This window comes from Camponotus floridanus, unplaced genomic scaffold (assembly GCF_003227725.1).
Source record: "Camponotus floridanus strain SB8 unplaced genomic scaffold, Cflo_v7.5 scaffold7, whole genome shotgun sequence".
NCBI classification, from domain to species: domain Eukaryota; kingdom Metazoa; phylum Arthropoda; class Insecta; order Hymenoptera; family Formicidae; genus Camponotus; species Camponotus floridanus.
This window is the reverse complement of record NW_020229838.1, coordinates 1,663,727-1,680,023: the sequence shown is the minus strand read 5'-3', so window position 1 is coordinate 1,680,023 and position 16,297 is coordinate 1,663,727. Positions and strand designations below refer to the sequence as shown.

Here is a 16,297-nt window from a genome sequence, read left to right as displayed (position 1 = left end):
CGTGTATTTTATATTTGTTATTAACATGGACAAAAATATTAAACTCGAAAAGTGTAATATTAAAAATCTCGGAATTACAATGTTGTGTAAACGGAATCTGGTGATAAGTTACCTTGTACATACAAAGAATCTTCGAATTTAAAGATACTTGTTTCTTTCTAATATCTTTTACTTCTTTTACTTGATACACGACAATATTATGCAATGCGTTATATATGTACTTTGTAAGGCCCGTTCTACAATGAGTCGTAAGTCGTAAATCGTAGGCAAATTGATCAATCGTGGTTGATTATTTCAAAAATAATCATGGTTGATTATTTAAAAAATAAAATAAAATGGTTGATTATTTTAAAAATAAAATGGTTGATTATTTTAAAAATAATCAACCATGATTGGTCAATTTGCCTACGACTTATGACTTACGATTCATTGTAGAATGGTAGAATTGTCTAAGAACACAGTACCAGAATAGATGGACTAGAGACGCTCATGAGAGAATGATTTTTATTTCACACCCGTAAATCGATCTTTCGGCGAGTCGAGAATAATTTTTATTTCACACTCGTATATCGATCTTTCCGGGTTTTGTGACGCGCGCCTCATTCATAATACGACTGAGCGTAGTACGCGCGTAGTAGTATGTTTACTACGCTGTGCGTACTCCCTCCTGCCTCCCGCCCCCTCCTCGCTCTTCTTGCGCAACGCGTGCGCTCGACTAAAAAAGAATGAACGCGACAATCTCATCGCCGATCAATATGATCTTCGACATCTATGTGTGAAAGATAGTCAAAAAATTAAAAAGAAAATGCCAACGCGCGGTAGTTGGAGCGCAGAGAAGCAACAACACTTCTTTCTTTTTTCAATATTAGTTTATTAAAAAACACATTATAATAATAAAAAGCGAACGTTTCGGATCTTTTGATTCTTTTTCAGCGCGATGTTAACAATATATATTACAGATAGTGACGCGTTACATTAAACGAATTTATTCTCGACGCGTAGGCGACGCTAAATTGCATCCCGCGGAGGTTTAGCAAGCGCTCTGCTTCCAACAGTCTCAATTAAATACTATAGTATCTATACTACTATACTATAGTAAAATTTTATTCGATTTGTTAGATCTATGATGCAGCATAACTATAGTACATGTTTAATTAACTGTTGGAAGCAGAGCGCTTACTAGACCTCCGCGGGATGCAATTCGCTTTTTGTTATTATAATGTGTTTTTTAATAAACTAATATTGAAAAAAGAAAGAAGTGTTGTTGGTTCTCTGCGCTCCAACTACCGCGCATTGGCTCTTATGCCATTTTCTTTTTAATTTTTTAATTTATATTTCGAATATTTTCGAAAAATCATGCTTCCCTCGAGCTGAAAATGTCTGTAATCAAAAGTTACGTTATCTCTTGTAGACTAAAAAATTGAGACAAATTGAAGAGGGAACATTTTTCACTTGTGAAGAAATGATGATTTATTATGTTTGCCAAGGATGTAAGCAGCTCATTTTTGTTGCGCATTTTGATTTTACAATCTTACAAGAATTTATTACGATCCACGAGTGTTATAAATATATGAAAAATTTCAAAAATATATAAAATGGAATTTGTACTCCTTGGAGAAAGGAAAAGCAATATTATCATTTAAACCTAATTTTCTTTCTACATTTTCTCACGTTGTTCCTGTTCAAGAAAAGGCATTAATTATTCTTTCAAATCTGATAAATTGAAATACGATTCTTTCAATAATCCAATAATAATCGGTTTTGCTTCATAAGCAGCTTACGTAACGTAGCTTCTCTCCTTTGAAATTCATCAGAGATCACCTGTTAAGTGCTCGAGAAATAAAACATGGTGATTAAACGTACGTTTATCGTCTGCCGAAGCCTGAGCGAAAAACTTAGGAATACTCGATCCGGAAAGGTCCCAGGAAAAAAGTTAAATTAACCCCAACTTTAATCGAAGCGGTATAATCGACGGCGCACGTAAAATCCTATCTTTTTGATGAAATTGCCTCGTTATCCGAAGTTCGTGAGTGGAAGGGCTGGGCCTCTGCGGATACGGTTAAAGAGAACAGTACGTCGTTAACCTCCGCTAGACACGCTCGTTAACATAACTCACGAATCGCATTTTTGCCATTAACCACCATCGAGCCTCATCTGCCCGACGTAAAATATTTTCGCAAGAAATAGCGGGGAATTTCGAAAAAGGGGAAAAAAGGAGAAGAAACTTTCAACTCGTGGAAATTTAAAAAATTTCATCTCCGTCCTCTCGTATATTCATATTCATATCCGCAATTACTTATATGTAAAATGCACCAACCGAAGCCAGATCACGTGTACTAAAAATTTTATTACGCGCGTCTATTTTCCAAGACCTGGAATAATATTGCGATGAAGTTTAGGGAATATTAAGGCTGCGGTGAAGTTTCCATGCATAAGTTAAATTAGCACACTTTGAATTTCATTGTGCGTGATTCATGGGATTTCGATATTTACTTCGGAATTACACTGTAAGAAATTATTACAGGATTACACGAACAATGAATGTAATTTTATGATACTGATTTTTTTTCGCAGTGTGCTTTATTGAAATCGGAAGCCTAATATTTTTAATCATTTTTAAAAATTATTACGATTGCGAAATAAATCATTAACAATTGCAATTGCGAATTCTCTCTCTCGCAGCAATTTATATGCATTATCCATATCGCGTTTCATATAACGCATATATTCCCGAGTAACTTGTACGTTTTTCTTAATGAACCCCAATCGACCGTCGGATGTTCCTGTCGCCCCTTAGCATCCCATTTTTCTCGGGAGGATTGTTTTTGTTAATCTCCGCTTCAGGGGGAATGTCTGACTCCCTTTTTCCCGAGACACAATAAACTTTCTCTTTTTTCCACCATCCGCTTCGCTTTTATACGCGTTTCACTTCGCGATTCGCACAATGCTCCTCTTCGTTACACAAAATTTCTCGCGAAAATTACCATTCACGTCCGTCTGCGCGGATGAAGTAATAAACGAAAGTAGTAAAAGGTTCTTTCCATTATATCCCGGACGTTAGATTTCGGTACCGCGTCCCAAAATATCGGCGCCTCTCTCTTTCTCCCTCTCTCTGTCTTTTACTACTCGCTCCGTGATCTTGATGAATTTTTTTCATCCTCGTAAATTTTTGTCGTCCCCTCGAAATTCTACCTCGAAGCTCCAATTCCGCTCACCCTTACGACGCCTCGCGTACATTAGCGGCACGTTTGGCTTTGACAAATCGACACTCGACGGATCTTTTGTGGAACGCGGTGACACGCGACGTTCAAGCGTATCGATTGTCCTTGTTATCGCGCGAAATAAATCGGCGCCTTTGGCGCGCGTTCGCGCGACAAGATTACCGTAGTGACGCCGCGAGGCAGCTTGACGAAGTATCGGCACGCGAAAATTGCGGTAATCACCGGCCAAGTTACAACGAGAGCAACGTTAATTGTTTGCACCGGCGGCGGGATTACGCCCGCGCTTCATCGTGACATCGCCCGGGAACCGAACGCGGCGGCGTTCGATAAACGAAGCTAATTACGACAGTCGAATTAGCTCGGGCGACGCGCATGATCGATCGGCCGATCGATCGATCGATCGATCGGTCGGTTCGCGGGTGGACGACTGATTCGAGCGCGTCACGTTCCACCGTCCTTCGCGCGATCATTTGCGCCTGATTGCCTCGCTTATAAAAGTCATCCATAAGCCGGATGAATGCCGTGGACGCGATCAAAATGTACGTTTTTCTCTCTCTCTCTCTCTCTCTTTCTTTTCTTCTCATACCTTATTCTTTTTTTTTTTTTAGCACAACCGTCGTTCGGTGACGGTTCTTTTGACGCGCGAGTTTAGAAAAAAATAGAAAGCCACAATTCGTTGTAACAAGATTGAATTAATAAATCACGGAGGGCATCATCGGATCGTATTTCGCAAAACGAGAGCAACTAACGTTATTTTCTTTTATGATGGTGATTCTGTTTTGCTGTTTGACACAATATGCGATGCAGATGTGAAAACTTCATATTCACGGAGCTTTGTACGCGTAATTTTTTTTATTTTTTTTATTTTTTCGGGAATATTGCTCTCTGCATCTAAAAATCCATATATACTCCCGAATATATTGTGAAATATATAACGATATTTCGACGCGAATGTTGCCCTCCGTAGGCAAATTCTCCATCCATTGCCACTGTGTGTTGCCATATCGATTTTATTTTTCATCATGGGCAATTTCAAGGGAATAGCTTCTTCTTCTCCATTGTTTTGTGATATTTGGCGGATATTTAGAGTATTATATATATATATTTATCTGCCAGATTTTTTTATTCAACTGTATTATATTTGCATTTAAAATATACATGTATATGTGGACATTTATTTGAAATAATAAATTTTACGATTTCGGACGCAATATTTTTAAAACAGTAAATTAATGTTCTTTTTCTATATCGTCACTTTTTCGTGAATATTTTTTATTCGATTAGAAAGATAATTAAAATATTAAAAAAAAATAAATGAAATAAATGACATCATTTTTTGAATTCATATTTTTTCAATTAATAATGCATTCAATTAATAATAGAATCGATCCTTAAAATTGCTTATATTTTTGGCGATTAAGTGCTTAATTTTCTAAAGTAAATAATTCATGAAATTGCATCTAGGATATACATATCCTTTCCGTTCTTAGCTGCTGCCTGAATTTAACCTAATACTTTTCGTACGAGATTGATTTCGTCTCCTGTATCTCTGTTAGATAGAGTCGTGCTTTAACGTTCCCCGACCGAGTACACTTGCTTTATATATCTGCAACGAGCTTTCAAGGGTCCGAGTTGCTCTTGCATCGGTCCTGCTATCTCTAAATCCATGTCTCCTCGAATGTGATAGAAACGTGCAACGACTTTTTATCATTCGCTTCTTACATGTGGAAACAAATCTAGCAAACTGGATGAAATTGGATGAATTGCTATCGATGCGACACAAACGACATTCTAAAAAAAATGGTTTTCAAAAGTCGAAGCCCCCCCATACATATATCGCAACTTGAAAGAAGAGTTTTATATTAATAATAATTATTAATATAAATAATATATATATAATTATTAATATAATTAACATAAGTAATATATTTATAATTAAGTAATATATTTATATTAATAATAATTATTAGCAATATAAAAATAATTATTAGTAATATATTTTTATCGAAAATTTAATTTTTTTTAAATATAAAGAATAAAAACATGCCGTATAAGAATAAAAATATCGATCTATAAAGAACTATTTTAAAGTTTGATAGCTAAAAAAGTGTGACATATTATTTATTTCCTAAAAATAATATAAAATACACAATAGGAGTCTTTTCCTTTCCGTCTCTAAATTTAATAAATTGATTATTGAATTAAAAAAAAACTTAATTATTAATATTTTAATCATATTAAGCTTTAAATGGCAAGTGTCGTCCGAGATGCTTCATATAATTTATTTGGGAGCCAAGTATCTCGTTCAATTTTAATGGATGCTCTTGCTGAGATGGTTGTTTAATTGCCACAGCACTGTATTAGCATAGGTATATTACGGAGCAGGAAGTACACTGTAATTACTTGGTGAGCTTAGTGTAGGTACATTTATTACTTCAGGACTGAGTGTCGCGTTTACCACAGGATGATAATTTTATATCTTAAACGATATCGCGCGCATACATATATCTGCCACGTGCTTTTAATTAACACCCGATATATTTGCATTCGCGGTTCTCGCCTGCAAAAAGCGGCTTAAGGGAAATCATCGTTGGATCTTGTGTTTCCGAGTCAAACTCGGGGGTTAAATCCTGGAGATTGAAATGCGATTAGAAAGCTGCTCTTCAGCGATTAAGCCGGACTTACACTTTAAGCTGTCGTGGTCAAGCTTTGGATAAATAGTTCTGATCGGATTTTGATAGATTTTGTCGTGTCGATCAAAGCTCTTCTATCCAGGTCTTTGATATTTATTTTCAAAAATGATAACAAGGTTAAAAAGTACCTTAAAAATATTTCCCCATTTAATCGTGTCATATAAATTATCCTATATCTTGATATAAAATATTTTTTATTATTTCTCATTATATCATAAATACGTAATTTGTAAAAAATGTTATTAATAATAATTTTATATAAATCCGCAATAAATTTATTTACATTTTTTTCTTTATTAGCATAATTATCTCCAGTTTTGTAACAAATATTTTTCGGAAAAATTATATTTAAGGGAATTTTTTGAGTTTCTTGTCATATTAATTTTATCGCATCACTGTGTATTAAATTTCCTCGCATCGTGTTCTTTACATTTTTTCATTACCCTGCAATCCATTCAGCAGATTTTTCAATGAATTTGATGACTCGCACAAATATGTGTCCTCGCATCGCTTATATATCTCGACGTGAAATGCGATGCGCCTGCATCCGAGACGCGTCGGATGCGCCCGCATAAATAAATTTGCGGTGCTTTGGACGCCATTTTTGCGCCGATATATCGCGTATCATACGTGAAAAAGAGTGACGGCGACGAGACGGGCGGTAGGAGGGTTGGCTCGAAGGAATTTACGGGAAAAGGAGAGAAAACGAAGCTCGCGCTGCTAGTTTTCGCGCGCAAAGATAGCGCGACACAAACTTCGATATTACTCTCCGTTACGGACCGGAAGTACTGGATTTATGACAGCAGGGCCCATACGTTCTCGTCCGTGGAATGTCGTTGAATTCATTTTCCATTCGCCCAAGGTATTTAAGATGTTGGCAACAATCATTTTTTGCTTTTTTCCTCTCTTCTTTCTTTCTCTCTTTTTCTTCTTTGAAAAAAAAATTTTTTCAAAAAAGTTTAGAAACAAATGCTATGATTTATTATTAATAACTGATGTGAGAATTATTTATGTATGTTATCTCTTGGATTTTTCACTTATTTTTTTAATTTCGCAATTTTTTTCGCAACCTTTTTCTTCATTTCTTTCATTACACAAAGCGTGTGCGTTTATGTTACATCTATTATATAAATTAAGAAGAGAGAAAAAGAACAATTTTGATCATATTTAATTTTTAAAGCAATTTATAACAGTGTGTGTCAAATCAGTGCACAATTATGATGCTTATAGTCACGGATACTCAATTTACGGACTAGCTTAATCATTGAACCGCACATATTTCACTCGATTAACATTGGCATTGCTCAATTAATTGTGAAAGCAGTCGCTATTGACAGCATGCTGAACTGTCAATATGCTTGCACGTGTTACTATTTAAGTAATAAATCAATCGGTTTTCACCAAGCGCTTGATCGATCGATCGTAAAAGGCTATGTATTTTGTACAATCGTAGCTATCAATCTTTAATTCTAGTATTCCTATATTATAAAACAACAACAAATCTATCTAGTATATTACAAAAACAAAAAAAATAACACAATAAAATTATAATATAAATCTTTCTGAATTTTTTTTTATAAATAATTATAGCATAGAATAAATTGTTAATATAAGAGATTGATAGATTATAATATAATACATATACTGAAAGCACTCTCGTATTCGTTAATTAAATAAAAATAAAAATATAATGTTTCAAAAATAATTATAATCCAGTAAAAATCTATTGATGTAAAAATATCATGTGAAAATATTATCGATTATATATATGTTTGAAAATAATTATAATACAGAAGCTTACTAATTTAATCAACGATTACTGATCACGTAAGATCTCCGTTTTTTTTTTTCGTTCCATCCTCATTTTTGCTCCATGTCTACCTTTTCCCCTTCTTGCCGCTCCAAGAACCAGCAACCCTTTCCCTTGTCACTGTCTGGCGGCTTGATTTCTTGCTGAACTCCTTCGGCAAGAAACTTCACTGTCGGGATGGAGACTCGCTCTTTCCCCATTCACTTATCCCGCGAGACTATCCGCTACGAAGAGATCTCCCTCTTTGGCGAGCAGAATTCCCACTTAATTCCCACGAAATGCATAGCGGAATTCTTCATGAGAGACGAATCGCGTCTAGTAATTGGACAGAGTAACTAACATACGGTTAGTTAGAAGAAAAGAGAATATTTTACAAAGGATAAATTTTTTATTTTTAATTGTGAAAATTTTAATTTAAAAAAAAAACACTTAAAAATTTATAAACATTAATCGTGTAAAATTGTATATAAATAATAGTCTAACTTTCTTATTTCATTATGTTTGCATGTATCATTACTTTTATATAAAAATGCAATAAGATTAAATTCCATAAGATTATCTGCAATAGATACCCGATTGGCTAAGATACTGGAGAGAATAAAGAATTCGCGTTTGCGATGACACTAAGAAGTATAGCATTTGCTTCTTGAATCCTTCTTTCACGATTGACAAGCGCCGATCGGCGTCGTCGGAACAAAATTAGTAACAAGGCGGTACACGGGCCAACTTCCCATGGGACTTACTTTCGTATCGACGGGTTGAGAGACAACTATCGAGAGAAGCGGGTTTTCTCAGTTCGGCAAGTCAGAGGAAAACCGAGACAGACAGAGAGAGGGAAGAGAGAGAGAGAGAGAGAGGGAGAGAGAGAAAGAGAACGAGAGAGAGAACGAGAGAAGCCGCAAGCTCGTAACTTTGTGCTGGCGGCTTTGGAGCGTCGTGTCGGAACGTCGTGCGAGAATTATCCGAGTTTCGTGGATGCGGGAAGCGGCGATTGCCGATGGCATACAATCTCTCTCACCTGTCGTTTCTCCCTCTCCCTTTGGCGCCTCTTTGCGGGGACGGTGGGGTGCTCAATTACGGATCCTCGGTATCGGTAACCCCGAGACGGCCAATCGGCGTCGACGAATCAATCGTACTTCCGGGCACCCCTCGATCGGCCTCGAGTATCATCTCGGGTTTTCGAACTCGCCGGTTTCCTCAGGCCGCCTCGAACCTGCCTGGGAATTTCGTCGCAGTTGACCGCCCGTCCATTATCCTCGTTCCCCGCGAAGTTCATTCTCCCGGCGCCATCCCGCTTCCTCCCCCGCAACCCCAATCTCCCGCGTACATGTTTCACCTCCCACCTCCCCCTCTTTTTCTCCTTCCGGCGTCGTAGATTGATCGGCACCCGGGCTGTATCTCTCGCCGGGCGTTTTAAAATGTCGATAACGAACCATCGGGGCATCGATCCACCCGTCACGTCGCCCAAGTTGGAGTTGCCAAAGTTGCGCCCTATTGGAATTTCTCGCCCGATGGCGTTATGAGGGGCCCCATTTTCGCGTCATGATGTTTGAACCGGTTGAACACTCGATAGCGAGATCGCGACATTGAAAATTAATGTCCCAGAACACTCACATACACACCACTCTCTTTCTCTTTCTCTCTCTCTATAAATTTTATTTTTTTTTATTTTAAAAATCAAATTTTGAATGAAAGACTAATTTCCATAATTTTTAATGCAAAATAACATTTAAAAATGTTATTTAAAAATATGATAATGTACTGGTTTTTAAATTATTAAACAAATGAGGCGCGAGTATAATTACTTTTATTCGAAATTACTCGGAAATTCGTGAAAAAGTGAAACACCTTCGTAACACTTTTTAAATAAATCCTCCCGTTTCGAGCATAAAGAACAGTTCTTAAGGTATTTACTTATCCATACGATTTGTCTCGAGAAGCAGAAAATGTCACATGTTCCGCTTTTATCACATCGCGACGATACATCTTCCTCCTCTTCTCGTTTTTTTTCCCCTGTTCTCTTTCTCGCGCCCACACGTTTCTCATTGTTGTTTTCAAATTGCAACGTCAGAGTCTCTTGTATCCGGCCATAACCAGTCCTTTTATAGCGCGGACCGAGCGCATCGCAACCCCGCCATTTTACAATAGTGCAACGACCGCGAAGCGGTCCCCTCCCCCGCGCGCGGAGAGTAAACTTTCTTCAAATTGGAATTTTGTTGCAGTTCGCCAGTTCGTCCATTATCCTCCTTCGCGGGATCTTCCGCTTCGTCCTCGATCTCGCTCCTCCAGCTTTTGTTCACGCCATCCCTATTTCCTCCCTCCCCCCCCCACTTTTCTCGCGCACTCTGCTGACTTAGGGTGTTTGCAGTCTATCCGGGACCTTTCAAAGTGTCGATAAGGGATAAACATCGATTTCGCGTAAAGAGTAAAGTTACTTTAAATTGGAATTTCCTGACAAATCGCTCCACCTTCGTCGACGTTCATTCCTATTATCGAAATTTGTCAAACTTCGAATTCTAATTCTCGAGAATACGAAAATGATATTAGAATATCGAATAAATGTCACTTATGCATACAATAATTGAAGAGACTCGCGTACATGATCTTTACGCTGTATAATATATTTATTTTTTATCAATAAATCCTTTACGATAAAACACAAACACAAATTTTGCATTATAATTTAATTTTACTCTTTATTTTGATATAAATATAAAACCTTTTTATTTTATTTTTTAATTGCACTTTCTCTTATTTATTTTGATTAATTATTATCAAATTGTAGATTGTAATAGTTGTAATAGTTGTAATAGTTATTATTGTATGAATGTATGAATGAATGAGCAATTTAATAGAGTTGTAATGCGCTGATATAATAATTTCCCAATCTCTCCACGCGGTTTACTATCGTGATTAATTATTAATTCGGTAATATTGAATAACGATACTTTTAAATGTAGTAAAATTCAACAAGATACAAAAAACAATAAAACACAACAAAAGGGTATTATATAATGATGTATAAAAAAATGTATAAAACGACCGACAAAATATCACAATAATAATTGAGATGTGTATAGACGAGCAATCGAGCAGAACTAATCCTTTAATAATAATTCACCTGGAAGAGGATTAAAAAAAATGTATCGGGTATGCAAAAAAGAGAGATGGAGAAAGACGGACGTTGTTTTGTTGTGCATTCTGGTTTGGCAAGAATGGACGAGGATGATAAAACGTGCATTACTATAGAGCTGAACGTCGACGAACCGAAACGCTCACATGGAGAACGGACAAGCTCTTTCCATATTGAATCACGCGCCGAAGAAAGAAATTCGTAAAAGAAAAGAGAAGAAAGGTATTCCTCGTTGACGCGTCCTCGATAGAATAAGAAGAGACCCGATTCAGGATTCTATAGCCTCGTAAACAAGGACAGAATTGAGGGTGAAACGACGCGCGAGACTCACGAAAGTAAGAGAGAGGCTTTTTTCTAGCACTTCGCTTGTTATAATAAATGATTTTTTTGTTTATATAACACATATGTTTTTCGTAGCTTTTTATACGAGTGAAAAAATAAAAATATATATTTCGAATATTTTATTATACAAAGTTTTTTTTGATAAACTTTCGGTAAGAATTCCATCGACTGACAATCCCTGAAAATTGATTACGTGAATGGACGAGCATTCGAGCAGAGCTAATCTTTTAATAATAATTCATCTGGAAGAAGATTAAAATAATGCATCTATTGTTTTAATGTAGACCACACTTTATTATATGAAAATTGTCCGTTAAAATTGAAAGTAAATATGTGAAATTTAAATAGATCTTGAGATTCATCTGTCTCTCCCCCTTCTTTTTACACGTAATTTCTTCAGGGACAGATGTACAAGAAGAAATCTGTACAGATGAAGTTCGCGAAGACCGAATTTCTTTTCCTTGCAATATTTTCTCGTCAATTCATCGCTTTTAATCCACTGACATTGGTCGCGTGAAATGCTCGACGTGCCGTTTCACGCGCGATATAATACGCGAATCGAAAGACGGCATGTCGAGAGAGATACACGCGCGATCTTCGGATGCGACGGGACGAGAGAAATATTACATAAAGCGTCTAAGTATATTTTCCTTCGAGGTATATTGCTCCCTGGGGAGGAATAACCGAGCCGAAGCTCACAATGCGCAGCTACGAGAGTTGCATATAAAGGAGTAGGAGAAAAGGCGAGGAGGCAAGAATCGAGCACGGTTTAATGTATAAGGATGTTTCCCTCCTCCCCCGTTTCCATGTCTCACTCTTTCTCCACGATTTTCTGAACATTCGCGAGGATCCCTTCTTCCCACCTCTCTCTATCCTCGGTTTCGTGCTAAGATCAGATCGAGAACCTAGGCAAGAGCGAGAAACCGAAGCATGAAAAGTCAGTCGCGTGTTCTTCCGCCCGAGAAAGCCGTAACGTCGGAATGCGGTTGTGGGACTTGGGGGGGCTGAGGCCGTTCCCCGTGATCGAATCTCATGAATTTTTGACGCGATTTTAATCCCACCGCGCGATATCGGAAGAGGGATGTAACTCTCTTTTAGTCGCTTGACGTTAAAATGGAAAATTGCTGTTCTGCGAGTCTCGTTTTATGGTAACGCGATGGTAACCGGGAACTTTAAACGACCGTCGAAGACACTTGTTGAATTTTAACACGTTCGCCGAACGTATATAATAATATAATAAATATGAAATTGCACTTTGCAGCGCGCATTTACGTTTCCAAATTGTCGTTGCGAATTCGAATGAATAGCCACCCCTAGAAGTGAATAAATAAATGTTACCTGACATTTTTCAGCCTTACCGAGCGTGTATGCGTCAAACGGTGAATTTACGAAGCCAATGACATCCACGATAAAACCCAACCCCTGCGAGGGAACATTAAAATTTGTCACGCGCGTGCACTTTCATTATGTTGTTCCCGCTGCCATGATTTATCTTCCTCGCGCGCTTTGGAATTTTTCTGACGTGCAAGGTGCCCGTGGAATTCACCTGCCATCGTTTGTCTACGCGACGACGCGAAATGCACTGTACACGTGTCAGACACGAGCAACGACGATCGTGCATCTCGATGTCGGCGCATCTTTTAAATGCGCCTGTCGGCTCCGCCTCCAACGTCATGTTTTGCACGCCAAAATTTGCATCAAGCAGTGCCTCTTTGCGCAAAATCCGTACGTTCGCGCCGTCAAAATGTACATTTCACCGCGATCTTGAATAATCCAAGTATACGAGCCGACGCTCGTTGAACTCCGCGAATATGGCTAAAATCTAATTTAAAATATTTAATAATAGTAAAACGAAAATTTCCCGATATTCCGAGTTAATATTTTGCAAAAGTTTCTTTTTAGCTGAATCTTGAATTTTAAATTTTTATTAAAATAAGAATTATTAATTAATTTAAGTATTAATTAATTTTGTATTAATTAAATATTACGTTCAGAAAAGAGAGGAAAAGCGAACTTTAACCGAATCAATGAAAATATCTTCACATTGTTAAATACTCCTCTTCTTAAATCTTAGGTTAATTTTTATTAGGAGAGAAAAAGGCAATATAAAATAAAATTGACTTTGAGAGATTGTCTAGTATACCTGCCGAAATCACGCTAATTTTTGGCTCTGAATATTTCAATTACCTTTTAATTATCGCCGACGACAATCAATGCGTTTCCCTCGTGTGACTCCTATGTATGCAAATTTCGCCATTAAAGTGTTTTCGCATCGTAAAGACAGTCCTTTGAAGAGCGCAAATTTTCGTCTCGTTGCCGATCGGAACGTACGTCAGACAGAGACAGAGAGAGAGAGAGGAGGGAGAGAGAGAGAGACTTTGATGCTAATTGTGCAACGTTACGTTACGTACACTTGGTGGGTTTCGCCAGGAATGCGCTTTCTATGCACTTTGCCGGCAGCGAATAAATTTTGCGGCCGGCGGTTTCTCGGTCAAACCGCCACGCAGCCTTTGTCCTCTTCGCGCGCGGAAAGTGTAGGTTTTTGTTAAAGAGCGCGTATATAGCCCGCAGCTTTCGCAGTTAATTAATTAGCTCCAGGCAGAAGTGTAGCCGCTGTGTAACGAGAGCGCGAAAGGTACAGAGATCTCATGAAATTTATCCTTCTCTTTTATCTGATAGAACAAAGCGATCGAGAGGAAAGCAGAAATTTAATCTGTTTCTTACTTAAACATCGATTTAATCATTGTCAATCAAAGCGAAAATATTTTGCTTTTCGATGTGCATAGATTTTCAATTTTTTAAAATTCCGCTTGGAATTATTGGAATGCGCATTAAAATAACACACATATTTGAGAATAAAAAACGTAAGATCGATATTTAACGAAATGTGTGGTCAATAGCTTTCTTTCCCCTCTATTTTTATAACTCCCGAGATTGATCTATAGCACTTCGGCAAGAAAATTGCGAGAAATACGAGTCCCGAGCCGAGATCCTCCCGTTCCGGAGTCAAGGAGTTTGACGTATCACCGCCATTCGCGCGATCCATTCGACGTTCTTGACCGACGATGGTGTTGCCCGATGGTACGATCTCTCGCGCGAAAAAATACGGAGAATCCTAGCGACGATTTTCGCCGACGTGTCGGCTGAAATTCGTCGGCTTCTTTTTGCCGGCCATTAATCGATATCATCGAGATTCGCGTCGTGATCCGAACGTATTCTTTTCTCGGTGGAGTGGGAAATTGAGACTGTGCATCCATCATCCTGCAGCCGCCGTCTTAAAAGAAACCAGGAGGTAGAGGGGGAGGGGGTTCGCTTCACGATCCTGTGTAGCCGAGATGACGGGTCCGTTTCGCCGACTAAGGTAAATGTTGTCTAACCTGCCTCGCTGAGAGCACGGAGGACAGTGTCAACAGATCCTCTTCCGGTCATATTTAACGTTTCCTCGACACCGCGCCTGTGAAAGCGAGTAGTCTCACTAGAGCACGAGAACACACCTGTCTAGGAAACGGCAAAGAGACTTTCCCCTCGCGACTTTTCCCGATATTAAAGCTCGGCCAGCATCGTACATATATGTACATATATATACATCTACGGCAATGTGTTATTTCGCGAGTGACATATTAATGGCGAGATTAATCTTGATTTATCTCGATCTCGTCGCACATGCTCGAAAGTGCGAGAGCGAAAAGATCATCCGGCTATTCGTAAAATACTCGTCCTTCTTCCTCTCTCTATTATATATTTTATATACAGAGTGTCCCGTTTTAAAGTTTCCACTGTATGCGACTAAACTAACGAATTGTAAGATTGCAAAGAGGACAACATGGCCATAATAAAAAACTAGTTTCACAATTTTCCAAAATTTGTTCTCCATCAAATATGATGCCATTTTCAATTTAACAGGTTTCTGAGTGCTCTGTTCGATTTTAAAGAAAATGCCAAGGTCAAATCTGAATTCTTCTATGAAAAGAATATAAAGACGAAATTTTTCATACTTTGAACATTTTTTCAGGATTTTTCAAATAGGAGAAACGATTTTTCGAAAATTGTCCTTTTTCCAACTTTGATCCCAAATAATTTTCAAACGGATAAACGTGTCTATCGTTGCGCCAAAAATTTTCTTTTTTTTATATTCTTTCACGTAATGTATTAATAGGGGAATTTCCATTAAAAATTTTTGAGTTGATCTTTAAATGATCTTCGAATGATTCTCAAATCAGGGTCAAGGGTATCATCGAGTGTTTCCCCAATCCTTCAACTTTTGCCTGAAACATTTTTTTCTTAAATGCTTTCCTAAAGAAATATTCTCTTGGAACTTTAAAATGGGATACCCTGTATATTACCCAATATACGTATATATATATATATATATATATATATATATATATATAATAGAAATATAAAAGAAATATATATATATATATATATATATATATAAAATATAATATATATAAATATAAATATAATATATATAAATATAAAGATATATATATATATATATATATATATTTCTTTTATATTTCCAGTTTTTTATAAAGAAAAGACTGTTAAAAACTGTTATACAAAATCTACAGTAGCGTAAATAATGAAAGCAGTAAGATAATTCTACGAGTTATTATTATCATTATTCGCATTGAATAATAATAATAACTTGATAATAATAACTCGTAGCATTAATTATCTTACTGTTTTAATTACTTATGCCATTGTAAATTTGTATACGACAGCCTTTAATGTGCACCAGTGCGCACTAGTGCATCCAATCGAATTTGCTATTAGTCGGTATTGTTGCTGGGCATATTTCTGCACTTCTTGTTCCATTTCTTTCTTCTGCTTTTTACATTCGGACCTGTTGTTGACTTCGCGTAGAGTGTTTTCTTCGAAATTTTCAATATTTCATTGTTTTATTTTTTTTCTTTTTCATTGGCACGCTGCCAAGCCGCAAAGACTTTCCAAAAATGTCACCTAAGGGCAGTTTTGCAGACAAATTTTGTTCTTATTCCTGCAACATATGCTTGATCATGCATTTCTACGAAAATGTTTGTTGTACATCGCTTACAGAATAACATTTCATCAGATATTAAAGCTTAAAACGTAA

At 37.2% G+C, this 16,297-nt stretch overlaps 1 protein-coding gene across 2 annotated transcripts in view; it reads left to right on the top strand.

Moving 5' to 3' along the window:
- The window catches only part of LOC105255861, a 169,528-nt gene that overhangs the window by 1,081 nt on the left and 152,150 nt on the right, over positions 1–16,297 (top strand). The window contains exon 1 of one of the 2 annotated variants that reach the window (XM_025413756.1): positions 6,571–6,776. The exons of the other annotated variant lie outside the window; for it this stretch is intronic. The gene's annotated coding sequence lies outside the window, so the exon portion shown is untranslated. Of the gene's footprint in view, positions 1–6,570; positions 6,777–16,297 lie in introns of those variants that run through there. 2 annotated transcript variants of the gene reach the window in all.